Source organism: Euleptes europaea, chromosome 1 (genome assembly GCF_029931775.1).
Source record: "Euleptes europaea isolate rEulEur1 chromosome 1, rEulEur1.hap1, whole genome shotgun sequence".
Taxonomy (NCBI): Eukaryota; Metazoa; Chordata; class Lepidosauria; order Squamata; family Sphaerodactylidae; genus Euleptes; species Euleptes europaea.
Window position 1 is genome coordinate 49,939,167 of NC_079312.1, and position 27,000 is coordinate 49,966,166.

Here is a 27,000-nt window from a genome sequence, read left to right on the forward strand (position 1 = left end):
GTTCTTACCTCAGTTTGCTGTTGGCTCATTTCAGCAACCTCTGAAAATAGGGTGGGAAAACCCCAACTGTGATATTTTGAGGAACAGGCTAGGATTCTGAGTTAGTCAAGGAGACAACATGCCCTGAGCCCGGCTTTGCCAGGGTAAGGTGCAGGGTAGAAATCAATCAATCAATCAACCCAATAAATAAATACATAATTAAAAATGTGCTCTGAGATCTCTGTGAAGAAGAAGAGTTGGTTTTTATTTGCTGACTTTCTCTACCACTTAAGGCAGAATCAAACCGGCATACAATCACCTTCCCTTCCCCTCCCCACAACGGACACTCTGTGAGGTAGGTGAGGCTGAGAGAGTGTGACTATCCCAAGGTCACCCAGCTGGCTTCATGTGTGTAGGAGGGGGAAAACAAATCCAGTTCACAAGATTAGCCTCCGCCGCTCATATGGAGGAGTGGGGAATCAAACCCAGTTCTCCAGATCAGACTCCACCGCTCCAAACCACCGCTCTTAACCACTACACCACACTGGCTCTCTAGAGGCATCTGTAGCCACTCAAGTGACTGATGTTACTGTTGTCTCTCAACTGTGCTTTTTTTGGTTGTGTGCAGCATCCTGTACTGTTTCATCGTTTTGTTTTAGCTGGTCTTGTGTTGTTTCTATTTAGATGTGAGGTATTTGTAAGTCACCTTGAGCCTCCTTGGCTGAGGGGCAAGGCAGCATATAAATATTTTAGTATAATAAAATCATAAATAAAAAAATACCGTAGTTGAATTAAGAAGCCTAGTTGAAATATCAGTTTTGCAGTATGTACACACTGATACTGTAAGATGCAGTATTAGTTGCCGTATATTTGTAATTTGCTTTCTGAACAAAAATATTCTCTAAGCCAGCTCACAATAAAATAAGAGTCAATAATGACATTGTGAACCAAAACCGAAGCAAGAAAACATTGTCAAATTATAAATCGTTGACACTGAGCCTTAATCTCCAGTCCTCTGAAACTAAAATTAGAAGTAGCAATGACCATACACATACATCTTTTTTTTTTTTGCTGTCAAGTTGTAGCTGATTTATGGAAACCCCTTAGGGTTTTCAAAACAGGAGATGTTCAGAGGTGGTTTACCATTGCCTGCCTCTCATAGCAACCCTAGACATCCTTGGTGGTCTCCTATCAAAGTTCAAACCAGGGCTGACCCAGTTTAGCTTCTGAGCTCTGATGAGATTGGGCTAGTTTGGGCTGTACATATAGCATACATGAGGATAAATGAAACTGCAGCTTTTTAAGAAGCTCCTACCTATTGTGTGGTTTTACTCCTGCTTTATGACTGCTTTAGACCTGTAAGTGTTAGCATTTAGCACTATTCCAATGAATGTATTAATGTGTAAATTGTATCAACTTCCTTCAGTCTTTGGAAAGGAGTGTGTGTTGCCAGGGGATTGTCTCCTATTAAGTAAAACCCATTGTGGAATCATCAGCTAACATTCTGAGTTATCATTACAACAAAGGAATGGTCAATCAGAAAAGTGCAGGTTAGGGGAAAAAAAACTATTTTTAACCATCAAATCCTGAACAGCAGATATCAATATGTACTTGCTTGAAGACTTTTTCAAAGAACTGTAAAGAAGATAGCGAGGCTAAAATTCCTCTTTTCGAAAGAGATGAAAAGAACATTAAGAACAAAATAAACATCTAAAAAAATAGCAATCACAGTATAAGAGGATCAAAATAGCTTGTTCATAGATGAAGAAGGTTTCATCCCTACCCCCCATTTTGTTGGTTGACATGCATTTGTATTATGGGAGTACTGTCTGACTGCCGAGCGCTCAGCAGTGATTTTGTTCTTACTTGTGCATCATTTACTGTTTTATAGCTAAGATTGTTGATTCTCATTTTTAATGATATTGGATATGGTTTTAATGTGTATGTATTATGTTTTTATTTGTAATTTTATTGTTGTCATTCTGAAGATCATAGGCGTGGACTAGTCCAGGTATTAGAAAATCAGTGGCCTTATGTATCAATTTCACCTAATGGCAATATCAGGGTGGTAAAAAAAAAAAAGTTCCAAGCATAAAGCTTGAAAGTTGAAAGATGAAGGGGCAGTTTCTTATACAAGGACCTCTGGTGCATTCATGGACCTGGGACGGAACCCCCTTGCGGCATCCTCTTATCCTTGGCCCAAAGATCTCACAGATAGGACATAATTTACTTCCATTGAGCATCAGTAAATTCTTGGCAAGGAGGAACCTGGGCAGTATACACCTTGAAAACTCAGGACACATAACCATGGTAACCAGAACAAAACCGGGGTAACCAGAACAAAAGCATATGCAAACAGAAAAGATCTGACTGTTCTGTATCCCATCCATCAATTGCACACACTATTATTAATTATGAAGTGAGCTTTGCCTTTGGATGCTGCAGGTTCTTGCTGTGAAATAAATAAAGTTGGCCTTTGGTTATTCCCATTATTGATGTTGGTTCCTCATACTCTGCGTCCACCTGCAAATCCATCTTGATCCTTTCCCATGTGTTTAGCTGCCTGGTGACAGAAGTGATTTTGAGAAGGGCCTTTAGGGTTAGATCCAACAGCTGCTGCAGTTCCTGGTTCTGATCAGGTCTTGCAACCTCACTACAGTTTTATTCCCACCCATTTTTCTTCCAGGCCCTACTCAAGGTACACACATTGACATTTAAAATCCTGTATGATTTGGGGCCAGCATACCTTAGGGACTGCATATTCTATATAAATTACCCAACCACTATGGTAACCTTTGCATGCCCTACTTCAGGTGCCCCCATCATTTTGAGGATAGATGGGTGGCAACCTGAAAAGGTACTTCTCAGCCATGGTACCAAACCTATGGAGGTCTCTCCCCAAGGAATTTTATCTGTCCCTCTTGCTGGCAACCTCATAGTTGGAGAAGTGATTTGCAGTGGAGCTTAGTCATTTGTTTGTTCGCAGCATTGCTCTTTAGTCAGGAATCAGAGGACATCTGACAAAAAATGCCCATGGGCCAGGAACAAAAATGGCTCAGTCACCTACTGACCTCCCTTCCAAAGATGATGATTGGTGTACTTAAAGGAACAGGGTTTGTTTTGCTGGTCAGAATAGTAACAGGCATGCAATCTTTAGTACCGAGTAATTTGGTCGGCTTATGTTCTTAGCATCTTTTGCTGCCGCGGATATTTATGATTCCCACCACTCGGCAGCTCAGCTTTCCATTTTGCTTGTTCGCGTTTATATTTGCTTACTTGTCCCTTACAAAATTCATCTGTTTTTCCTACCCTGGCAATCATGCAGGGCTGCTAATTTATCGTTACAAATTCACTGCAAAGGTAACACAGAAAAGAGGCTGTGATGTGAGCAAACAGGCTCTTGTTTGAGCACAAATAGCTTTAGTAATTGGCAAACATGGGCGGAGAAAGAAAGGGGGAGAATATGTGAACTGTAAACAGCTTAATGCTTTTGGAAAAAAATCCTACTGTATAAGAGGCTACCTTGAAACAGACTTGTTTTGTTCAGCAGCTGCAGTGCTGTCAATATTAAGTTATTTCTTTTGAAATAATTTTGAATTGTTAGTGGCCAGCACACATGATCACTGTGCTCAGTAAGGATATTAATTAATCAAAACCTCAGCCAAACCACTCTCTATTTATTAATATTGTTGTGGTTATTAAACCAGATTTTTAAACAAACTAGTCATTGACCTGATATTTGGAAATATTCTTTTTCTGGTGCCTGGATATCACGCTTAGAGTTTATGCGATGAGATGGCGGTGGAAGAATGAGGAGACATAAACTGTGTATGTAGCTGGCAGGGATGTTTTCCAGTCAGCAGAGTTACATCAGTCTTGCTAGTAATGATAATAACACCAACATATCTCACAGTGAGTCGCCGTGTTAGTCTGTCTGCAGTAGTAGAAAAGAACAAGAGTCCAGTAGCACCTTAAAGACTAACAAAAATATTTTCTGGCAGGGTAGGAGCTTTCGTGAGCCACAGCTCACTTCTTCAGAAGTGGTATCTGAAGAAGTGAGCTGTGGCTCACGAAAGCTCATACCCTGCCAGAAAATATTTTTGTTAGTCTTTAAGGTGCTACTGGACTCTTGCTCTTTTCTACTACAAACATATCTGTCTTTCCAAAGTGTTTAAGACAGTGATATTGCTGGCTCTCTGGCTTGGGGAGATCTTCACTGTATTATGATGATGATGATGACTGATACTGTGCTTGGCTAGGCACAAAGCTGAATGTTTTGCTTATACAAGCAGTGCTGTAGACCAGAAGAGGGACAGAGACAAATGTTATACTTGCCCTTTCTCCAGGATCGGTTAGGCAGTGCTACCACTGGAACATACTGTGATAAACATTTCGCTTGTGTTCCCTGTACCTTGAGAAACATTACAGACTGGGAGGGAGAGGCAGATGCTATTCTTTCCCTTCCTACACAACATCTGTTCTTTTCTCTCAGGAATGTATACACATTACTACAGCTAGCAGTACAAAATGAGAGAAGTGCCCTTACGGGGCAACTGTAAGAATACTTTCTGCCACAAGGGTAAAGAAGCGTGACTTTTTTTGCATGAAAGTGGCACAAGAGGAAATGGTTAAAGAAGAGTTGGTTTTTATATGCCGTATTTCTGTTTCTAAAGGAGAATCAAACTAACTTGCAATGTCCTTCCCTTCCTCTCCCCACAACGGACACCTTGTGAGATAGGTGAGGCTGCGAGAGCTCTAAGAGAACTGTGACTAGCTCAAGGTCATCCAATTGGCTTCATGTGTAGGAGTGGGAAAACCAACCCGGTTCACTAGATCCGCCACAGTCCGGTTAACCACAATCCGCTGCTCATGTGGAGGAGTGGGGAATCAAACCCTGTTCTCCAGATTAGAGTCCACCGTTCTTAACCACCATGCTGGCTTCTTGGAGCCCTTCTGCCCCTTTCTTGCCCCTGAAACTGAGCCCACAGTAGCTGCAGTTGGTATTAAAAAGGCAGTTCAAATGATTGTGGAACTATACAAAAAAAAAATTATTTATTATTTATTTATTTATTAGGTTTTTACCCTGCCCTCAATCCCCAGCTGAAGCCCGGTTCAGGGCGGCTGTAAGGGAAAGGATGAAAAACTCACACACTGGCATCACAGAGGTGGTAGCTGGGCCAACTACATCTTCATTCCATCCCAGCATGGTACAGATGGGCTAATATTCCTGTTTTGTTTCAAAAAGGTTAATTTCTCAGTCTTTTGATTGTTTAGCCACAAATACATTGGTATCTGGAATTGTGATAACTGAGGGACTTCTTTTAATCTTCTGCTAACCATGGTGGCTAACAGTATCTTATATTTTTTTTGTCCGCACTCTACCCAGCGATCTATTCGCTAACCCCCTGTGCCAACTTCTGAAAGCAAGGGGTTTTAATTCCCTATAAAACAAGGAAGTTTTCATCTTCTGTCTGTCTTAGAACAATGCCTGAGAATTTCACCCTAGTTGGATAAGTGGAAAGAGTTAGTGCTAGAAATGTGCTTCTCAATGAAAACAGGGGAAAACTCTGACATGAGTGATTTAATAAACCTGAATGAAGTTTTCTTTTTAAAAAACTTCAAAAAATACAACAACAAAACCACCGCCACCATGGCACATCCTTAATGCTCAGGTAGCATATGCTGCCATCAAGCTAGATTAAATTCACTGCTGGTTTTTTTTTTTTTTTTTTTTTTTTAAGAAGCCGGAGATGAACTGTTGTTAAATTTGTTATAGCCTTTATCTGCTTTTGATTTTACCTTCTTGGATGTCTTAAATCAGCAGCAGACTGAAAGGCAAAAAACAGATCTCTGACGTTCCCTTTGCTTGCAAATCAGGGACAGTTACTCAGGTTCCTGCCTTAGGCTCACACAAGCAGAAAGGGGTGTGTTCAAAACAACATCCTTTTATTATTAAAAAGATACAAGGGTGGAATCAACTAGTTTAAGTATTTAATTTATGAATTTAATTAACTAATGTACTTCATTTGTACCCTGCTATTCTTTCCAATGGGGACACAAAGCGGCCTATACCACTCTCCTCTTCTCCCTTTTATCCTCGCAACCTCTGTGAGTGTATGTGACTGGCCCAAGGTCACCCAGTGAGCTTCCATGACAGAAGCCGGACTTTCAACCTGAGTCTTCCAGATACCAGTCCACTACTCATATCACTACAACACACTGGCTCTCATCTGATTTCAGGACAAGGGAGCTCAGGCAGGCTACAATTCTAACTAAGAAACAAACAGAACTAAGGGATCCCTCCTTCCCAACACACACGACGACAATCCAAGAGGGAACAAACTGTTCTATTGTAACGTATACAATAAATACACAAGATCTTTCCCAAATGGTTGACTGGGAAAACCAAATGATACATGGTATTCAAATGCAAACTAAATTCAACAATGCACTTGAAAATAATCTTCTTATGCAAAGGGTGTAGAAAAATATGGCCCATGAACCACATCGGGCCTGCCCAAAGCATTCCTGAGGGGCACTGGGCAACCCCTTTTGGAATGTGGCTCCTTTTCTTGCAGCTCCCCAAGGTTGTGGGCAGGGAGTAGGGAGCTAGTGCCGGCTACCCTCCCAGGCTTCATTTCAAGTGCAGCTGTGGCACTTCATTCTTCTTTTCCTGACGCCCAGGGTTCCAGACCCATATTCCACCCCTCCTCCTCTGACCTAGACAGTGCTGCAAGCTCCTGGAGAAGACAGTACCATCCGAAGAAGTTAAGGGTTTTCCCCTGCTCCCTTTGTGGAGAGCTGCTCCACTATTCTGAATCCTTCCTGTTTTTTGTGCAGTTACGGGTGTCTTTTTTGTGGTCAATGGTACTGAGTTTGAAATAAATTTTCACAGGGTTGGGTAGAAATCTCCCCCTTGCTTTCTTGTCCCTCCTTATTTTTTTCTTAAAACTTTTCTTTTCTTTGAAAAGTTTCCGAAGAGAGGAAAGATACGCCTTCTCTTCCCTTCTTGAGTATTTGTCCATAATCCATTATCATTACAATGGATGCTCTGAGTCTTCCTCCTTCCCTCTGTCTGTGATGGCCCCAGATCCTGTGTCCTATAATTCATTCAATGTTTGTCTTCGTCCAGCCCAAAAGAATCAGTTGATACAAGCAAATATCTATCCAGCAATGTCTGCCCCCTCCCTCTAAGTGCTTCACAAAAAGAACCTCCCTCATTTGCTTGGACCCTGGAGTTCTGTGGCCTGGAAGCTTAGCTGGTAAGTCAGCCATTTTCAGCTTCCAGAATACATTTGAATTCAAGAGCAACAATAGAAGTAACTAGATAATTGTAACTGTGCATGACATGATGCATATCAGTAATTTAAGAAGGGGTGGGGGAATGGTGCCTTTGCACCCCTGCAGACACCCATAGCTGGACTGGGGGCATTAGCATTGCCAGACTCCAGGTGGGGGTCGGAGATCTCCCTGAATGACAACTGATCTTGAGACGACAGAGATGTGTTTCCCTAGAGAAATGACAGCTTCATAAGGTGGACTCTATGGCATTATAGACTACAGAGGTCCCTCTGCTTCCCAGATCCTGCCCTCCTCAGGTTCCATCCTCCGAATCTCCAGGAATTTACTAACCCAGAGTTGGTAGCTCTAATAAGAAATGTGTGTGTGTGTGTGTGTGTGCGCGCGCGTGCTTGCATGCTGATGATGGAGGATGATGGAGATCTTGACCATTTGGCAGAGATTGAGGAGGGAGATGCACTGTGCATCTCTCCCTCCCAACTATTTCTAACTTCTGGAGTGAAGAAGCAGACCAGCTGCATAGGCTTGTATGGTTTTCCATGCAAGCTGGCAGGAGCACAGTAGTGGAGGATCATTTAGGGTTGCCAGGCTGCTGATGGACACAGCTGATTCACTACCCCTGGGCCACACCCATCCACTGGTCAACTAGCCGGCAAAGGGGTGGGCTTTCCGGCAGCAAGGTCTAGTAACATCTTTTCAAAAGGATATCATGTGGATTGCTGCTTTCAAGCCAACACTCTTCTCTTGAGTAATTAACTTGAGGAGCACAATGCTTCAGTTTGTGGGTAAGGGGAGAAGGGCACTATTATGTCAGATCAGGATTCATAACAAATAGCTTAACACCACTGCGTTGTGCTGGTGAATATGTGCATTGTCATTGGTTTGCAACCCCTATCTCATACTCTCTTTACATATTTGCATGTGTGAGGGAGAGAGACAGAGAGAACAGACTGAATAAGAACCTGAGGGGACAGTATTTATCCTAGCAGATGAAAACAACAACAACAACCTAGACTCCACATAATTTTAATGCAAGACTGAAAAATGATTATGCCCTGCTCACAGAATGCCAGAGCTCTTTGTTATGTAATTAGTGAAGTAAATTGTGAGCAAAGAACCGCTGTGGGAACAGATTATTAAGTCCTGACAGAGGAAAATTTCAGCATCACTCAACTGAAGACCTAAACCAATGCAAAGCTGTTAATCATCCATCCATCACTCTGAATTGTTTAGTGACTGAGTGCAAATGGGGGATGATAGCAAAGATCTGATTAGATCAGATTTGGCAACTGACTGTGGGCTTCCCCTGCCTTGTTCAGCCTATTCCTTGGGACTTCCAATGAGCAGTCTGAAAAAGGTAATTAAAAAAAAAAAAAAAAAGAACCCCCACCTTATTTTTATAAATGCTTTGGGAGAACACTTATTCACTCTTACAATTTAGGATGCATTCCTAAGGGGCCCCCAAATCGACTTAGGAGCTGATGTGACCCCATACCAACATAAGTGCCCATTTATCCCATGATAATGGGCACTAAGGCCAGCACGGGGGGGGGGCATTTTTGCCAGTACCTTGGCACCTCAGAGCTACCCCGGCCTTCCCTGCCATCAAAGCCTCCTGCGAGTGTCCTGTCCACCCAGTGCAAGTCCCCACTCCAGCATCCCAGGAGGCATTCCCTGGACATTTCCCTTTTTGCACCGGGAATACCCCCACCCACAGTGGAATGGCCATGCCATCTTTTTAGGTGGCATAGCCCTGCTTTCCCGTATAGGGACTTTTCAGTATTATGTTGAAGCGGGTCGTGCTGTTCAGATGATAGGCTCTTAGAATGTATCACTTACTGAGAAGTGAAGTTATCTTATTCAGCTAATCATCGAGTAAGCTGTACTCAACAACTACTTACTTTTAAAAAGCAAGTCTTTTTATTGACATACTTCTAGTAAAATATGTATAAATGCAGATTATCAAGTCTTTAACACTTCTATAAAAAACTCTTGTCAAAGTACAATGTATGTATTTACAATGCATGAAGTAAAAGCAAGCAAGTCTTACATACTATTCAGTTTCAAAATCCAACTTCTAAAATATAACAGTCAAATTATTCTGATTCAGTTCAAAGTATCTAATTCATAAAGTCTAGAGTAATGTATTTAAGCCATACATACCAGTCAGCCTTTTCTTGAGAGCCTTTGGAAGGTTCTGATTCTCTGGGCTTACTGTGGCTGTATTTATACTGTTTTAGACTCATTAAGAGTGAAGAGGGATTTTTATTCCCACTTTCAGACAACATTTTTATCCATCAAGAGGGATACCTTTTGTTCCCTCTTTCAGATAACATGAGCAGTGCAGTAATGTCTTAGTTGCAGCTGTTCAGTTCCCCATGACCATATATGGGCTTCCTTTCCTTTAAGTCTATTTTGCTTAAAGTATAAACAATCATTTCTGAGTTTCATGATCACGTTATATACTCAATTTTCATACCATTCTCATCGTTAGTACAATACGCATTAAATGAGACCATTTAGAAATCTATAACACAATATATAACTATATAAAGCATAAAACACAATTATTGCTTACACTGCAACTTGTAACCATCTGGTTAGTATGAAACGTAGCCTTCAGCAAGGTTATAGAATGTAGCCTTTAGCAAGGTCACAGAAAGCAAGAAGTTACTGCCTTGAGGTTATAAAAAGCAAAGTTGAAGCTATTAATGCACTTACAGTGCAGTAAGATCTTTTTAGTAGACCTTGAGGATGGCAGGACTTTTCTGACTTTGAGATTCAGCTGACAGCTGGCAGCTGAATCAGAAAAGGTGATTTTAGTTACATCTTACTGACAGATAATGAAAGTGACTCTATACTTCTCTCTTCAAGGACAAGACCAGGGTAGCTCTTAAAGAATTCTGACCTTGAGAGAATTCTGTCAGCATTTTGTAAGCTGTTACCAGGCTTTTTCATTACACAAACTTCTGCAGTTTATGGTTCAGTTTTATATGATGTGTTCAAGCTCTACATGGAATTAATTCTGCACATGTACACAAAATACCATAATTATGTCAGAGACTGTGACAATGTTGCTTTTTAAAAGGTAAAGGTCCCCTGTTCAAGCACCGGGTCATTCCTGACCCATGGGGTGACGGCACATCCCGACGTTTCCAAGGCAGACTTTGTTTGCAGGGTGGTTTGCCAGTGCCTTCCCCAGTCATCTTCCCTTTACCCCCAGCAAGCCGGGTACTCATTTTACCGACCTCGGAAGGATGGAAGGCTGAGTCAACCTTGAGCCGGCTAACTGAAACCGACTTCCATTGGGATCGAACGTAGGTCGTGAGCAGAGGTTTTTGACTGCAGTACTGCAGCTTAATACTCTGCGCCACAGGGCTCCTTCATGTTGCTTTTTACCCCTCCTGCAACTTTTCTTTCCCTTTGCGGCAGCCAGGAAGCCTCTTAGGAGGTGTCGCAGCTGCGGCACTCCCAGCTGCCATGAAAATACCACCACCACTCCTTAGGAATTCATTGTTAGTAAACCTTAGCTAATATCCGGACAGGGAAAGCATGGAAGAGCATTTGCTGGGGCCTCTCTTAAACTGCAAGGTCACAAAATGTACTCCTGTAGCACTTAGAAATCATTTCTGGAGCTTGCAGTTGCCCTCTGCAATATGTTCCTGGCACTTTGCCCCTTTCTTCCATCCAGTCACAGCTCTGTAGGGCCAGACTTATGATCTTTTGGATTGTTTAAAGAATGGGGTGACTCTTTCCGCTTTCAATCCCAGAAATTTAATTTAATAGAGACCTTTGAAAATGTGCTTCCATTGGAGCTCATTTACTAAGGTCATTACATTGTCAGATTGCGCAAATGCATCCCCACAGCACTTAGGCATTGGCTCCCAGGGTGTATAGTTTTGCTGGCACAAAGGCATAAGAGGAAGGGAGGAATGGCCCATTCCTCCTCTGTTCCTGGGATTGTGCTCTATTCAAACTTGTGAACTTCAGCAGATGATCTACCGACTGAATCCCATGAAGAAGGATTGAACCCATAATGGGATGAAACTTTGGGAATCTGATTATGTGCAGTGCCAGTTTTTCCCAAATCTTCTTATTTGGGACAAAAATAGATATTAATTATAGTAAAGAAGCAATACCAATGTTTCACATAACTTTAGTTCAAAATATTGTGAAGCTCCCCTCCCCCACTTGTCTGGAACTCATATCAATAAAACTTAATAGGAGGTTGCAAGTGAAATTACAGCAAACTGTGAACTTAATAATGTCCCAGTGGGACCTCATTAATATCTCAACAGGTATACTCATGCATTATCTTAATCGCACATGATCCTGAAGGAAATTGCCTTTTTATTTGATAAAGAAGTGTTCTAACAACTGTCTTTGGAAAGCAGTTTCAGGTTAGTCTCATATTATTAAATTCTGCTTGGATAGCAAAAGAGATGAATGGCAAAGTTTATTTAGTAATTCCAAGTAATATAGCATTATGCATTGCATTTATATTGCTTTTAATGCCTATGGCTGTTTACATAGCGGAAGAAGCCAAACTAGTAAACGAGCAGAAACGGTGGGCCAAAACTGTGGAAGATATAGTTAGAGTGGGACTACTCTAATGATGAAACTGGCTAGCCAGCAATAAGACAAAAACCATAGTAAAGTATACGGAGTATTAAAAATATTGTCGAAGGCTTTCACGGTCAGAGTTCATTAGTTCTTGTGGGTTATCCGGGCTGTGTAACCGTGGTCTTGGTATTTTCTTTCCTGACGTTTCGCCAGCAGCTGTGGTAGGCATCTTCAGAGGAGTAACACTGAAGTAGGGCTGTTGATTCGGTTCGGCCCGAACTGAAAATCAGCCGAATTTCCCCTGATTCGGTGGTTTTTAGTTCGGGAGGAACTGAACTCAAAACTGGCGGGCAACCGGGGGGCCGAATTCAGCAAGTTCGGGAGTTCGCGAATAAATTCGGCGAATTCGGCCCCTTTAAAAAGATCTCTGTTCCCCCCCCCCCCAGTGCCTCCAGGGAGCTTCCCTGGAGGCGCGCGGCGGGCCCTTTAAATAGATTTGCGCCTCCCGCCTGGGAGGCACAAATCTATTTGAAGCCACCACCCCCAGCCCTGCCGGGACTTGATAACCCCCCCACCCCCTTCCCCAGAGTCCCGGCGGATGGGGCGGGGGGTCTGGAAACCCCTGGCTGGGCACAGGGGTTTCCAGACCCCCCGCCCCGTCCGCCGGGACTCTGGGGAAGGGGGTGGGTGGGTTGCCAATCCCCTGTGCCCAGCCAGCGTTGGCTGGGCACAGGGGTTTCCAGACCCCCCGCCCCATCTGCCGGGACTCTGGGGAAGGGGGTGGGTGGGTTGCCAATCCCCTGTGCCCAGCCAGCGTTGGCTGGGCACAGGGGTTTCCAGACCCCTCGCCCCGTCCTCCAGGACTCAGGGGAAGGGGGTGGGGGGGTTGCCAACGCTGGCTGGGCACAGGGGATTGGCAACCCCCCCACCCCTTCCCCAGAGTCCCGGCGGATGGGGCGAGGGGTCTGGAAACCCCTGTGCCCAGCCAACGCTGGCTGGGCACAGGGGATTGGCAACCCCCCACCCCCTTCCCCAGAGTCCCGGCGGACGGGGCGGGGGGTCTGGAAACCCCTGTGCCCAGCCAACGCTGGCTGGGCACAGGGGTTTCCAGACCCCCCCGCCCCGTCCGCCGGGACTCTGGGGAAGGGGGTGGGTGGGTTGCCAATCCCCTGTGCCCAGCCAGCGTTGGCTGGGCACAGGGGTTTCCAGACCCCCCGCCCTGTCCGCCGGGACTCTGGGGAAGGGGGTGGGGGGGTTGCCAATCCCCTGTGCCCAGCCAGCATTGGCTGGGCACAGGGGTTTCCAGACCCCCGCCCCGTCTGCCGGGACTCTGGGGAAGGGGGTGGGTGGGTTGCCAATCCCCTGTGCCCAGCCAGCTTTGGCTGGGCACAGGGGTTTCCAGACCCCCCGCCCCATCTGCCGGGACTCTGGGGAAGGGGGTGGGTGGGTTGCCAATCCCCTGTGCCCAGCCAGCGTTGGCTGGGCACAGGGGTTTCCAGACCCCTCGCCCCGTCCTCCGGGACTCAGGGGAAGGGGGTGGGGGGGTTGCCAATGCTGGCTGGGCACAGGGGATTGGCAACCCCCCCACCCCTTCCCCAGAGTCCCGGAGGATGGGGCGAGGGGTCTGGAAACCCCTGTGCCCAGCCAACGCTGGCTGGGCACAGGGGATTGGCAACCCCCCACCCCCTTCCCCAGAGTCCCGGCGGACGGGGCGGGGGGTCTGGAAACTCCTGTGCCCAGCCAACGCTGGCTGGGCACAGGGGATTGGCAACCCCCACCCCCTTCCCCTGAGTCCCTGCGGACGGGGCGGGGGGTCTGGAAACCCCTGTGCCCAGCCAACGCTGGTTGGGCACAGGGGATTGGCAACCCCCCCACCCCCTTCCCCAGAGTCCCTCTGCGCTGCCTGCGCAGACAGCGCAGAGGGGCTTGTTTAAAGGCCCCCCCGCGTGCCTTCAGGGAGCTTCCCTGAAGGCGCGTGGGGAGCCCTTTAAACAGATCTGTGCCTCCCAGCTGGGAGAATTTCCCCCCGAACTCCGGATCCCCCCGAATTTCTGGGGATCCGAAGCGGGGGAGTTCGGACTTCGGCACGGCCTGAATAAAAATGGGCCGAATTTTGCCGAAGCCGAACTATACCGAATTTTTTTTTTCAACAGCCCTACACTGAAGTACAGTGTCTCTCAGTGTCAAGTGTGTAGGAAGAATAATATATAGTCAGAAAGGGGTTGGGTTGAGCTGAATCATTGTCCTGCAAAAAGTATCCAAGGTAATGTGCTAATCATTGTCCTGTAAGTATCAAGGTAATGTGCTAATGAGGGTGTGGTATGTTAATATGGAACCATTGTATCCTGAAGTGATCTGATAATGTGTGCAATCCAAAGCTAATCTGCATGGCTATTGTTGACTGTAGTCTTTGTTAGTCTGGAGGTTTTCAGGACAGGAAGCCAAGCTTCCTACTAGCCTTGTCCCTTTAACTGGAGATGCCAGGGATTGAACATGGGACCTTCCCTATATTGGCCACCACCCTATAGAACGCCTAGCTATCAAATGCCTTGTCTATTAGCCTCCACAGAACATGGACACATTTAAAGGCTTTAACAGGCATTCTGTAGTTTTGCTGGTTCAATGCCTTTTCCATTGTCTAATGGTAACTCTAGGCAGCCCTTCACCTGTTCTAGTTACCAGGGATGGTCCTTAGTTGCTGGTTCCTGTGCTTGGTAAATTAGCACTTCTTTTTTGTTTCTACTTTCCTCTTCTATGTGACATAAGATTTCAGCCCAATTATAGTTTTACAGTGCTCCACAGGAGCAAGCAATTACCTTGTTGATATTTGGCAAATGCAGGACTGGTGAAGAGTAAATCAGTACAGCAGAACAGAATCTTCAGCAATATGCAATGTCAGGGGAATCGGGCAGCTTGTCCATGGATAGGATTAGGGATTCCGCTGTTTTCATCAAATGGTGGAGGATACAAACATTTTTAAAAGGGAGCTTTTAAAATTAAACCTCACTATTACTTCTCACATTATGAGAAGGCAAGAGTCACTAAAAAAGACAGTCATGCTAGGAAAGTTGAAAGCAGAAGGAAAAGAGGAAAACCCAACAAGAGATTGATTGACTCAATAAAGGAAGCCACAGCCCTCAATTTGCAAGATCTGAGCAAGGCTGTCAAAGATAGGACATTTTGGAGGACTTTTATCATAGGGTTGCCATGAGTTGGAAGTGACTTGATGGCACTTAACACACACACATTACTTGATGACATTGTTAATTTGTTATATTGAATTGTTAAGTTAAATTGTGGAACTCCCTGCCCCTGGATGTGGTGATGGCTGCCAACTGGGAAAGCTTTAAGAGGGGAGTGGACATGTTCATGGAGGAGAGGGCTATCCGTGCCTACTAGTCAAAATGAATACTAGTCATGGTGCATACCTATTCTCTCTGGTATCAGAGGAGAATGCCTATTATATTAGGTGCTGTGGAATGCAGGCAGGATGCTGCCGCAGTCGTCTTGTTTGTGGGCCTCCTAGAGGCACTGGTTGGCCACTGTGTGAACTGACTGCTGGACTTGATGGGCCTGGGTCTGATCCAGCATGGGTTTTCTTATGTTCTTAATATATTTGAATGTGTAACATTTGCTGGACTTTCCCCTCCAGTTTGATTTTAAGATTCAAGACATACATTGACTTTCATATAAATTTTGTGCCGGCTTCTGTGACTATGTAAAGTGAATCTTAACACTGGGAGTCTCTGATTACAAAAGTGCACCCAAAGTCTTGGAGTGAGAGAAAGAGAAGCAGAAAGGAGAACAAAACCACATGAAAACTGATAGTTGTAGTGGGGGCAGTAAAGACATGATCAGGGCCAGGCTATTATATACCAAGTTGACCTGTCAGAGAGGCTCGCTTTGATTCCACCTTCAACTGGGGTATCTAAAGGAGACAGCTTGCAGTATTGTACTCAATATGCACTTGGATAGTTGCCATGTGACAAACAGTATGCAGGACACCCATGAATAGTGTAATAGCGGTTTGTGATTTTATTTTATTTTTTAATCATTGGTAGCTTCAAACAGGCATAACAGAGCTTCAAGGACAAGGAAATCTACTTCCTTCCTTTTTTTAAAATCCCTCCAGAACACCCTTGTTTTCACTGTTCTTCTTATAACATATACTGTGCACTCAGTCATGTTCAGCAAACCCTGACTTAAAAAACCCACAAGAAAACAAACACTATTAAAAGAACACATACATACAAAAAAAGTGTTTTTTTTTCTCAATAGATCTGAAGAACAGAGTTCTGTACAAAAGATAATGAATCAGTGGTGATGATGAAGAATAATGTAAAAATGAAGAGACTGGAATTAATGACTGATCAATGCATTTCCCTTTGATAGTGGGGATTTCTTCTTATTTCATGGGTAATGCCCTCGTCATAAAAAGCATACGTTGTTCCTCTTGCGAATTTTATGTGTTAAAAATAAATTCTGGTGCTGTATTAAAAGGTTAGGGCCTGGTTGCTCAAGCTTGTAAAGTAGGAAAATAAAATGCATCTCTGTCCTGGTGTACCTACTTCTCTGTCTCCATAAAACTGTTTTTACATCACAAGTGCAAGTCATTTGATTCCTTTGTGGGTTGTAACTGTTACACTGGGATGTTAGCTAATCAGCTTTGCCAAACAAATCGCCATGGGTTTGTCTTAGTTGCTGTGGAAACCTGCAGCACAGCAGACTTTGATTTTGTAATGTTCAAAATATATGATTTCCCTCCCCCTTACACATATTCATCATAATCTCACACTTTTGACCCTCTTCCTGCTGGGTACTCCTCCCATATGAATAGGGTTGCCAACTTCCAAGTACCAGCTGGAGATCTCCTGCTATTACAACAGATCTCCAGCCATTAGAGATCAGTTACCCTGAAAAAAACGGCTACTTTGGCAATTGGACTCTATGGCATTGAAGTCCCTCCCCTCTCCAAACCCCACCCTCTTCAGGCTCTGCCCCAAAAACCTCCCACCGGTGGCGAAGAGGGACCTGGCAACCCTACATATGAAGGGTGTGGTGCATATATCTGCCTGTTAAATAGAGATGCTGCCCCCAAAGTCTTTTGAGGCTAGGTAGTGATTATGGCTTGGATCCTATGAATGAGTTCCCTGCATGCTAAATAGGCTCTGCCATAGAGTGCTCTTTCACTAAACCTTTCATTTGCACAAGGGCTCACTGAAAACCATTGATCTTGTCCAAATAGAAGTTTCAGTGGAAGAAGTGTGCTTCAGAGTCGAAACAGAAGAAGAGTTGTATTTATATGCTGATTTTCTCTGCCTTTTAAGGAGACTCAAACTGGCTTACAATTGCCTTCCCTTCCTCTCCCCACAACAGGCACCTTGTGAGGTAGGTGGGGCTGAGAGAGTTCGGAGAGAACTGTGACTAGCCCAAGGTCACCCAGCTGGCTTCATGTGTAGGAGTGGGGAAGCCAACCCAGTTCACCATATTAGAGTCTGCTGTTTATGTGGAGGAGTGGGGAATCAAACCCAGTTCTCCAGCTCTTAACCACTATGCCACACTGGCTAGCATACATAGAACACATTCATAGGATCCTAGACAATGTGATGGGAAAGATGGGCACTTTTTCCAGTGTTGGGGATTTGAAGTGGTCTTTTTCAGGCAGCCATCACCACATCCTGGGGCAGGGAGTTCCACAAATGAACATTGTAGTGGCATGTTCAGGAAGGGCTCACCAGTGCTGCAACCTGTGAATCTTAGCAACATTAGTAAAGAGAATATCCTTTTGCTATAAAAGGAATGACCAAGTCTAGCTTAGTACTAGGTTATGAGGTTGCTATCAGCCTGCCCCCAGGAAGCTTTTGCCTGATAATTTATTCACATGGCCACTGATGCTAATCATCATGGTGGGAGAAAGGGAAGGGGGTTGTGTCTGAACCTGGAAATGACCGGTGATGGTCTAGGAAATGCTTCAGTCTCAATAATCATTACCATAGAGATTTGGAGAATTCTTAGAGTGCCACCCAGAAATCATGTCACTTCTGGGTTCGGACCCTGTTTCCCCAACATGTATGTTGTCACACCATGATCATTAGGCCTGAAAAGCCTACTTAGTACATTCATATCTAACATTGTCACAACATGGCTGCATCTCTGTAAAGAGAGAAAAGATGAAAGATAGCAATATCCTGGTTTTGAATATGTCTAATCTGATGCCAGTTTAGGAGAGTTCTTGGTAAGAACGTTACAGCTGAGGTGACACCATGCAGTTTTTACACTTAATATGCTGGGGCACTATTTCCAGACCAGCCCTAAAGCGCTTATATAATACATTTATAGTTCATGGCTTCCTAACACAATTTTTAAATGTACGAATTAGCCAAGATATGTGTTTGTGTGTTTAAACAAATTCCAACTTCTGGTCATCCTGATTTCTCTTTCTGTTTAATCCTATAGCAAACCCACGATAATGCTGAATTTGTTGGCATCCTTGTCATTCTTATGGCACCAGGGTATGACACCTTAACACAGGCAAAATCACTGCAGGATCCAGGACAAAGGAAAAATAGTTTTAGGACCCAAATTGAGCATCCTAATACCAACAATAATGGAACCTGCAATGTCTTGCAGGGGGCCTCTCATTTTCCCCTCTCCCACTGTTTCCTCTTTTCCTTCTGTTACCCCCTTTTCCTACTTCCTTCTCTCCTTCCCACCCACCAGTGGGATTTTTTTTAAGTTTTCAGATTTCTCTGCAAAACCTGAGACATTTTCAGGTTTGTAGAAAGATCTGTCTTGTCTTTTCATGGCTCCAGTCTCTAGATTTAATTATTCACCAATTTGGTTATTTGAGAATTAGATATATTGATATCTTCAAAGTAGTAGAACATTACTAGAAATTGGGATCTTCTCTTATGTTGTTGAAGGCTTAAGGACCTTTTTAACCTTCACTATTACAAAGTAAACACACTATGGTATGTTATTGGAGACTTTTGAAAGACTTTCAGCAAAATTCAGCCTTAAAGTCAAAGTAAGTAAATTATATCAAGCTTAAAAGTGACCACACCCCATAAAATCTAAAAAGTGTTTCCAGCTCAGGGTCACTGAGGTCCCTGGCTTAAGCTAGAGAAACTGGACCTTGAAGTGTAACAGACAGAAGAAGAATAAAGCTATTTATCCAAGGTCTAGCCAAATCATGGGGTTCAGAAGAGCTGCCAATATGCAAATATTCCCATTGCACATCCTTTTCCTGCCTGAAAGGGGACCAGAGAACAGCACAGCAAGGCTAGGCCCCAGTCTGATTCAAAATCCAGTCACTTGTTTCAGATTTTATTCATGACTAAGGTGTCTTTGCTGCTCTATTTACAGAATTGCAGCTCCCTCTTGAAAATATCTCACAGCCTATTATTTATCTGTGACCTGATTGCACTAGAATTGAACTTTTACCTAACTCAACAAGAAGCAGCATATTGAGTAGGTCTTTTTCCTCCCCTGCTGACTTGAGCAGATGTTCTTTTTGTACATCTGAGGTTGTGTCAGTATGCCTGGGAATGGCAACCATTCCTTTAGGGAATAAGAACTGAAAGAGGATTTTGACATACCTCTCCAAAGTTTGCCATGGTTGTTTGCACGGAATATTAAATGACATTCTAGCACTGTTAAAAATAGTTTTGACTAAATTCTGAACATTGCACAATGTTTGTATGCTTTCTGAAATAAATGCTGCATAAAGTAAAAGAATACAGAAATAATTGGGCCACAACAAGGGGCACCAGTAAGCAGATTAGGAAACTTAGTTCAGCGGTACTCAAACTTTTTGAGACAGAGCACTTTTTAGGAGAGAAATTCGTCACAGAGCACTAATTTTCATCTAGCACCTATATACTTAACCAAATGCCAGTAGTATTGATGATGGAAGGTAGTTTAAGCATTTGGGCATAATAAATTCTACTTGATACTTACCTACACACAGTTTATGGTTGCAAAAATTCACAATTTTGAGATCTTGTCACATTTATTTTATTTTTCCTTCCAATCTCTTCACGGAGCACTAGGAGATGTTTCGCGGAGCACCAAGTGCTCCGTGGAGCACAGTTTGGGAACCACTGTTCTAGTTCAACTCCCAATGACTTCTGACAGTAAGTAACCTCTTTGTCAGGAAGGGCCATGGCTTAGTGGCAGAGAATGTATGTTTCATGCAGAAGGGCCCAGGATCAATCTCTGGCATCTCCAGTTAAAAGAATCTTGGATAGTAAAGCTGGTGGTACTGGGGGGTGGGGAGATCATATCATAAGAACATAAGAAAGGCCCTGCTGGATCAGACAAGGCCCATCAAGTCCAGCAGTCTGTTCACACAGTGGCCAACCAGGTGCCTCTAGGAAGCCACAAACAAGACGAGTGCAGCAGCACCATCCTGCCTGTGTTCCACCGCACCCAAAATAATAAGCATGCTCCTCTGATACTAGAGAGAATAGGTATGCAGCATGACTATATCCATTCTAACTAATAGTCATGAATACCCCTTTCCTCCATGAATATGTCCACTCCCCTCTTAAAGCCCTCCAAGCTGGCAGCCATCACCACATCCTGGGGCAGGGAGTTCCACAATTTAACTATGCGTTGTGTGAAAAAATACTTCCTTTTATCTGTTTTGAATCTCTCACCCTCCAGCTTCAGCAGATGTCCCTGCATTCTAGTATTATGGGATAGGGAGAAAAGCTTCTCCCTGTCCACTCTTTCCAAACCATGCATAATTTTATTAGGGCTGCCGATTTGGTTCCATCCGAACTGAAAAACAGCTGAATTTCCCCCGATTCAGAGGTTTTCAGTTTGGATGGAACCGAGTTCAAAAAAAGGCGGGAAAATGATGAGCTGAATTCGGCGAGTTCGGGTGATCGCTGAATAAATTTGGCAAATTCAGGGACTCCAAATCAGCATCATAACCGTCAGTTAGTAAGCAACTAACAGCATTCTCCCGCGGCCAGTGGTGTCCAAGCTGGGTCTTCTCCTGGTCAATCAGAACAGGGATTCTCCCTTTTGAATTGGCCAGGAGAAGAGTATAAAAACTCCCATCCTCCCGTCCCATCCCGAGTCTGGAACTCATTTCCTTCCATTTTGGTGGTGCTGCTCCTGACTCTGAGAGATCCCGATTCCTGCTTACTGGAACAGGACTGGATTGGATTTACTTCTCATCCCTGCTCCTGTGGAAGACATCCACACAGTTTGATTTTTGGGGTTTCCCTCTATACCTTTTCTTCTGTGTGTGTGTGTGGGGGGGGGAAGCAGATTGTGTGTGGGGGGGAGCAGTTTCTGTGGGTGGTGGGAAGCCAAAGGGGGGGTTTGCTTGTTCTGCCATGTGTTTGTGCCCACTCGCCTCTGCGGGAGTTTGCGTTCTACTTTTTTGCTGCCTGTGTCCTGGCCACCCTCACCTGGAGTTGAGTCTGTGCGGCAGTGCGCATGTGCAACTCTCTCCCTCTGCTTGCCAACCGCCCCGCCTCCTCCTTGGGTCGTTTGTAGGTGGTTGCCAACTGTGCCTGGAGTGAGGGTTGTCTGTCTCTCTGCCAGGGCTGTGTGTGTTCCCTCTGTTTATCCCCGTTCTGATGCTTTAGGTGGTTGCCTGGAGTGGGGCTGAGTTGTTGCTAACTCTGTTTTGATCAACGACTTTAAGTGAAGGTGTTGTTCATTAATAAGATATGTTAGGGAGTGTCTGGGCATACCCCCCCTGAGCCGCGGAAAGCCGAGAATGTGCTTAAAATGGCTTTATTCCAATGAGCAGATAGGGGACCCCTTTCAGGCCCCATAATTCAGAACCCCCTGACCCAATCTTCACAAAACTTGGGGGCTCTTGCAAGAAGGGTCCCCTCAAGCTACACTGAAAGTTTGGGACTTCTACCTCCAAAATGCCCCTCCCCGGAGCCATGGAAAGGCGCGAATGTGTTTCTAATGGCTTTTAACGGCCGGATTTATTTGTGAACTCCGAATCTCGTGCCGAATTCCACAGATCCAAATTGGGGAAGTTCAGACTTCGGCATTTCCCGAATAAAAATAGGCCAAATTTTGCCAAACCCGAATTTTACCGAATTTTTTTTTCAACCACCCTAAATTTTATAGACCTCTATCATGTCTCGCCTTAGCCTCCTTCTTTCCAAGCTAAACAGCCCTAAGCATCTTAACCGCTCCCCATAGGACAGTTGCTCTAGTCCCCTAATCATTTTGGTTGCTCTTTTCTGCTCCTTCTCAAGCTCTGTAATATCCTTTTTTAGGTGTGGTGACCAGAACTGTACACAGTATTCCAAATGTGGTCTTACCATATCTTCCAGAATGGAAAAGTTTGAGCTAGATGAACCAATGGTCTGACATGGTTAGTGTTGCCAGGTACCTCTTTGCCACCAACAGGAGGTTTTTGGGGCAGAGCCTGGGGAGGGTGGGGTTTGGGGAGGGGAGGGACTTCAATGCCATAGAGTCCAATTGCCAACGCGGCCATTTTCTCCAGGTAGGAACTGATCTCTATCGGCTGGAGATCAGTTGTAATAGCAGGAGATCTCCAGCTAGTACCTGGAGGTTGGCAGCCCTAGACTTGGTAGAAGACTGCTTCAAATCGCATGAAACTGACCATCAGATTTATTTGCCCCCAAAGGTGTTAAAAATCTCTATATATCACTTCTCTGTCACTCAGTAGCTCAACTATAGATCCATGATGCAAGTGCCCCCCCCATCCCAGGTCTGTCGCCTATATGTAGGACAGCTATATGAAAGATAATAAAAATAGCACAGTGGTCATATTTTTACTTTCCTTTTCTTTGTAATGTTCTAAGCTGTTGGAAGCCACCTTGAGCTTTATATAAGCGGGGAGTATGTGTGTTCTAAACAAATTAATATTTTTTTAAAAAGTATTGCATATATGTCCATAGCCTACATGCCAAGCTGACCTGATATTATTGGAGTGAGCTCTGACCCATAAAAGTGAATGCTGGAATTAATTCTACTAAACTTTCAAGTACCACTTGAAAGATCCCCATTTTTGTTTTGCTGCTGCAGACAAACATCTCCCATCTGGCTTCATTATAATATAAGCTAGGGAGTGGCCATGATGCCTTGGTTGAGCCAGCATGTTGAAGGGTTAAGAGCAGTGGTTAGGAGTGGTGGACTCTAATCTGGGGAACCGGGTTTGATTCCCCACTCCTCCACATGATCGGCGGACACTAATCTGGTGAATCGGGTTGGTTTTGCCACTCCTACACATGAAGCCAGCTGGGTGACCTTGGACTTGTCATAGCTCTCTTAGAACTCTCACCCCCACCTACCTGACAGGGTGTCTGTTATGGGGAGGGGAAGGGAAGGTGATTGTAAGCCAGTTTTATTATTCCTTAAGTGGTAGAGAAACAACAATATAAACAACAACACCTGCTTTGCACACACAAGTTCCCAGGATCACTCCCTGACATCTCCCATGAAAGAACTGGGTAGCAGGTGATGTGAAAAAAAACACAACCTTTTTCCTGAAACCCCAGAGAGCTGTTGCCGGTCAAAATAGACAATACTGACCTTGAGAGATCAATGGCCTGTCTCAGTATAAGGCAGTTTACTCAGATCATGGCTTATTTTGCAATTGTGTCTACATTTAAAGCATGGCACCCATATTAAAAGTATGACATTACACAGATGGTTTGCACATCTCTACGCATCCAAGCAGAGATCTGTGCTAATATAGAATCTTGACTTGGGCAACAATGTGTATAACACAAACACACTTTTTCTCTCTTCCCAACTATGTTCTGTAGATACCTATGTCTACACATCTTTCTATATAATAAAATGCTGCCGAGAACAGAGGGACACACAAATTATTTGTTGGTGAATTTACATAATTTGCAAAGTAAATAGGGATCCTGATGCTCCAGTGGTTTGATGTTTTGCTTCTGTAACTTTGTAATTATTGGATGTGTGTATGAATAAGTGTATGCAATTTTATTCCGAAACTAAGTTGTTAATAAATCTCTGCATTTGAAAATGGCACTTTTAAGATGCTTGTAAGAAGCTGAGATCAAGCCTCTGAAGTATTTCTGTTCCCAGCTTGAAAGCCTTCCTGGCTTGACATGGGCCTGTTAAAAAGTGCAACAAATTCTCAAAAGTGCAACCCTTAGCAGAAACGCAAGGCAGAAAGACAGAGGTAATGAGGGGTGGATTTTTCTTAACATGTAGAACGGTTTTTGTAACCTTGGTTGGAAGTTTGAGCATTTATTTTTGGTGAATAATTTACAGCTATGCTGAACTAAGATTACCTCAGGGACTTGACTCAGCAAGTTCTTCGGTGGTATCCTCATCAGCTTCTGAGGGACTTCTGTGCAAGAAACATTAATTGGATTAGTCTGGTTAAGCAGCATAGGTCTCTGTGCCTTTCATTTAAAAATTTTCAGTGGAGAGCTGTCATGTAATTCTTACAAGTCATTTTGTTTAAATGAGGGCATTAGCAGAGTTTTGCCCCAGACTCTTCAAATTTGTCACAGACAGAACTGCTAGGGCAAAAGACCTGTACTTGTATCCTGTTTGCCCAACCATTCTTCCATCCCTAAAAATCTCCTTTTCCACATACCCACAAAATGAACTGCCTTTGTCTGATACACACCCTCTGTTCTTTTGCCACAAATGCTGGCAAATGGAAATATTCCATGATAATCTCGATTGCCAGTGCAAATGTTTAGCAGATGGCATCACATAGGTAGGCCAGCTCCCTTTGCATGACTGTGTGTGTGGTTATTTTTTTAAAAGGATAGTGCAGTAATTTTTTTGGAATGGGTCAGAAAGCCACCTTGGAAATCCCAAAAGGCCTTAAGTTTGACAGCTCTTTCCTAATGAGTAGGTTGATGCAGGTACTAGAGCCTTAATGTACAATTACCATATTTTGGCACCATTACATTTTTTTCTGCATTGAAGTGGTAGGAGACACAAGTTGCCAGGGATTTGCCTCAGGGATTTGGTGGATGTGAGGTTGACCACACAGTCATGTTTGTGTGTGTGTGTTAAGTGCCATCAAGTCGCTTCTGACTCATGGCGACCCTATGAATGAAAGTCCTCCAAAATGTCCTATCTTTGACAGCCTTGCTCAGATCTTGCAAATTGAAGGCTGTGGCTTCCTTTATTGAGTCAATCCTAGCATGACTGTCTTTTCCAGTGACTCTTGTCTTTTAATGACGTGACCAAAATACGATAGCCTCAGTTTAGCATTAGTCGTTTCAAATCTTCACTATTTTCTGCCAATAATGTAGTGTCACCAGCATATTTCAAATTATTAATGTTCCTCCAATTTTCACTCCACCTTCATCTAAATCTAATCCAGCTTTCCTAATTATATGTTCTGCTTATAGATTGAAGAGATAGGGAGATAAAATACATCCTTGTCTGACACCTTTGCCAATTGGAAACCATTCCGTTTCTCCATATTCTGTTCTAACTGTGGCCTCTTGTCCAGAGTACAGGTTGCGCATCAAAACGATCAGATGTAGTGGCACACCCATTTCCTTTAAAACCAGCCATAGCTTTTCATGATCCACACAATCAAAAGCTTTGCTGTAATCTATGAAACACAAGCTGATTTTCTTCTGAAATTCTCTCGTATGCTCCAGTAACCAGCGTATATTTGCAATATGATCTCTACTGCCTCTTCCTTTTCTGAAACCAGCTTGAACATCAGGCATTTCTCCTTCCATATATGGTAACAGCCTTTGCTGTAAGATTTTTGAGCATTACTTTACTTGCATGAGAAATTAATGCGATGGTCCGATAGTTGCTGCAATCTTTGATGTCTCCTTTCTTGGGAATTGGAATGTAAATGGATCGTTTCCAGTGTGTGGGCCATTGTTTTGTTTTCCATATCTGTTGGCATATTGTTGTCAAGATTTTGATGGACTCCATTTCTGTGGCTTGGAATAGCTCTATTGAAATCCCATCTGCTCCTGGTGATTTGTTTCTCCCGATTGCTCTCAATGCAGCTTTCACTTCACTTTCTAAAACTGTAGGTTCTTCTTCAAAAGATTCTTCTTGGAATCTTGGATTCTTCTTGGATTCTTCTTTCATCTCTTCTGTATAGTTCTTCAGTGTATTGTTCCCACCTTTTCTTTATTTTGTCCTGTTCAGTTAATGTATTCCCATGCTGATCTTTCAGCATGCCTAACCATTCTTTAAATTTCCCTTTGATTGCTTGGATCTTGTGGAACAGATCTCTTGTTCTTCCTTTTTTTTTGTTCTCTTCTATTTCTGATATGACACAGTCATATCAGGCTTCATTTTGGTACTGAGATTTCATCAATGCAAATTTGCGATCTGAGAGTCAGCTCTGCATGATGCATATGTGCCGTAATGCATATGTGCTCACATGTTAGAGTTGCCAACTCTGGGTTGTGAAATTCCTGGAGATGTGGGGATGGAGCACAGGGAAGGGAGGGACCTCAGTGAGGTATAATTCCATAGGGTCTACCTTCCCAAACAGCCATTTTCTCCAGAGGAACTGATCTCTCATGTCTGTTGATCAGTTGCACTTTGGGGAGATATCCAGTCCCCGCAGCCTTATCACATGTACTCATTAAGAAAAATAAAGGATGTGAAATTAAAGCTGCATCAAACTGCACCATCCCAGTGGAATCCAAATGGGAAGAATGTTGTAACGTATCAGTGCCATGCCACCATAAGTAATTTGGAATCCCCAAAGGAGTAGAAATTTAAATTGTGATGGGCAAAAAAAAAAAAAAATGTAAGCAAGCCTGATTTTAGTATCTCATGTTTACAAAGGAAGCAGTACACATACACATATTCATGAACCTGCTCTTATATTGAGTCAGTGTCTTGGTCAATCACAGTCAGTATTGTCTACTCTGACTGGAAGCAGCTCTCCAGGGGCTCAGGTAGATCTTTTATATCAACTCCCAATGGATCCTTTTTGAAGCTGAAGAATCTGGAAACTTCTACATGCAGTCCAGATACTCTACCGCTGAGCCACAGCCCCCCCCCCGCAATAATTTCATGAGTGACCAAATAAATACAATCATAATTGTCTCAGGTATTTGAAAGTTAATCATATTTCCCCCTAATTAATTTGTGGAATGCACAGTCACCAATGACCTATATACAAAATACCAGCTGCACAGTAGAAATCACACACAGCAAATG

General features: G+C 43.7%; 1 protein-coding gene across 2 annotated transcripts in view; it reads left to right on the forward strand.

Moving 5' to 3' along the window:
- Nucleotides 1-27,000, forward strand: part of GRM7 (glutamate metabotropic receptor 7) — a 577,049-nt gene that overhangs the window by 166,797 nt on the left and 383,252 nt on the right. The gene's annotated exons all lie outside the window — the stretch shown is intronic.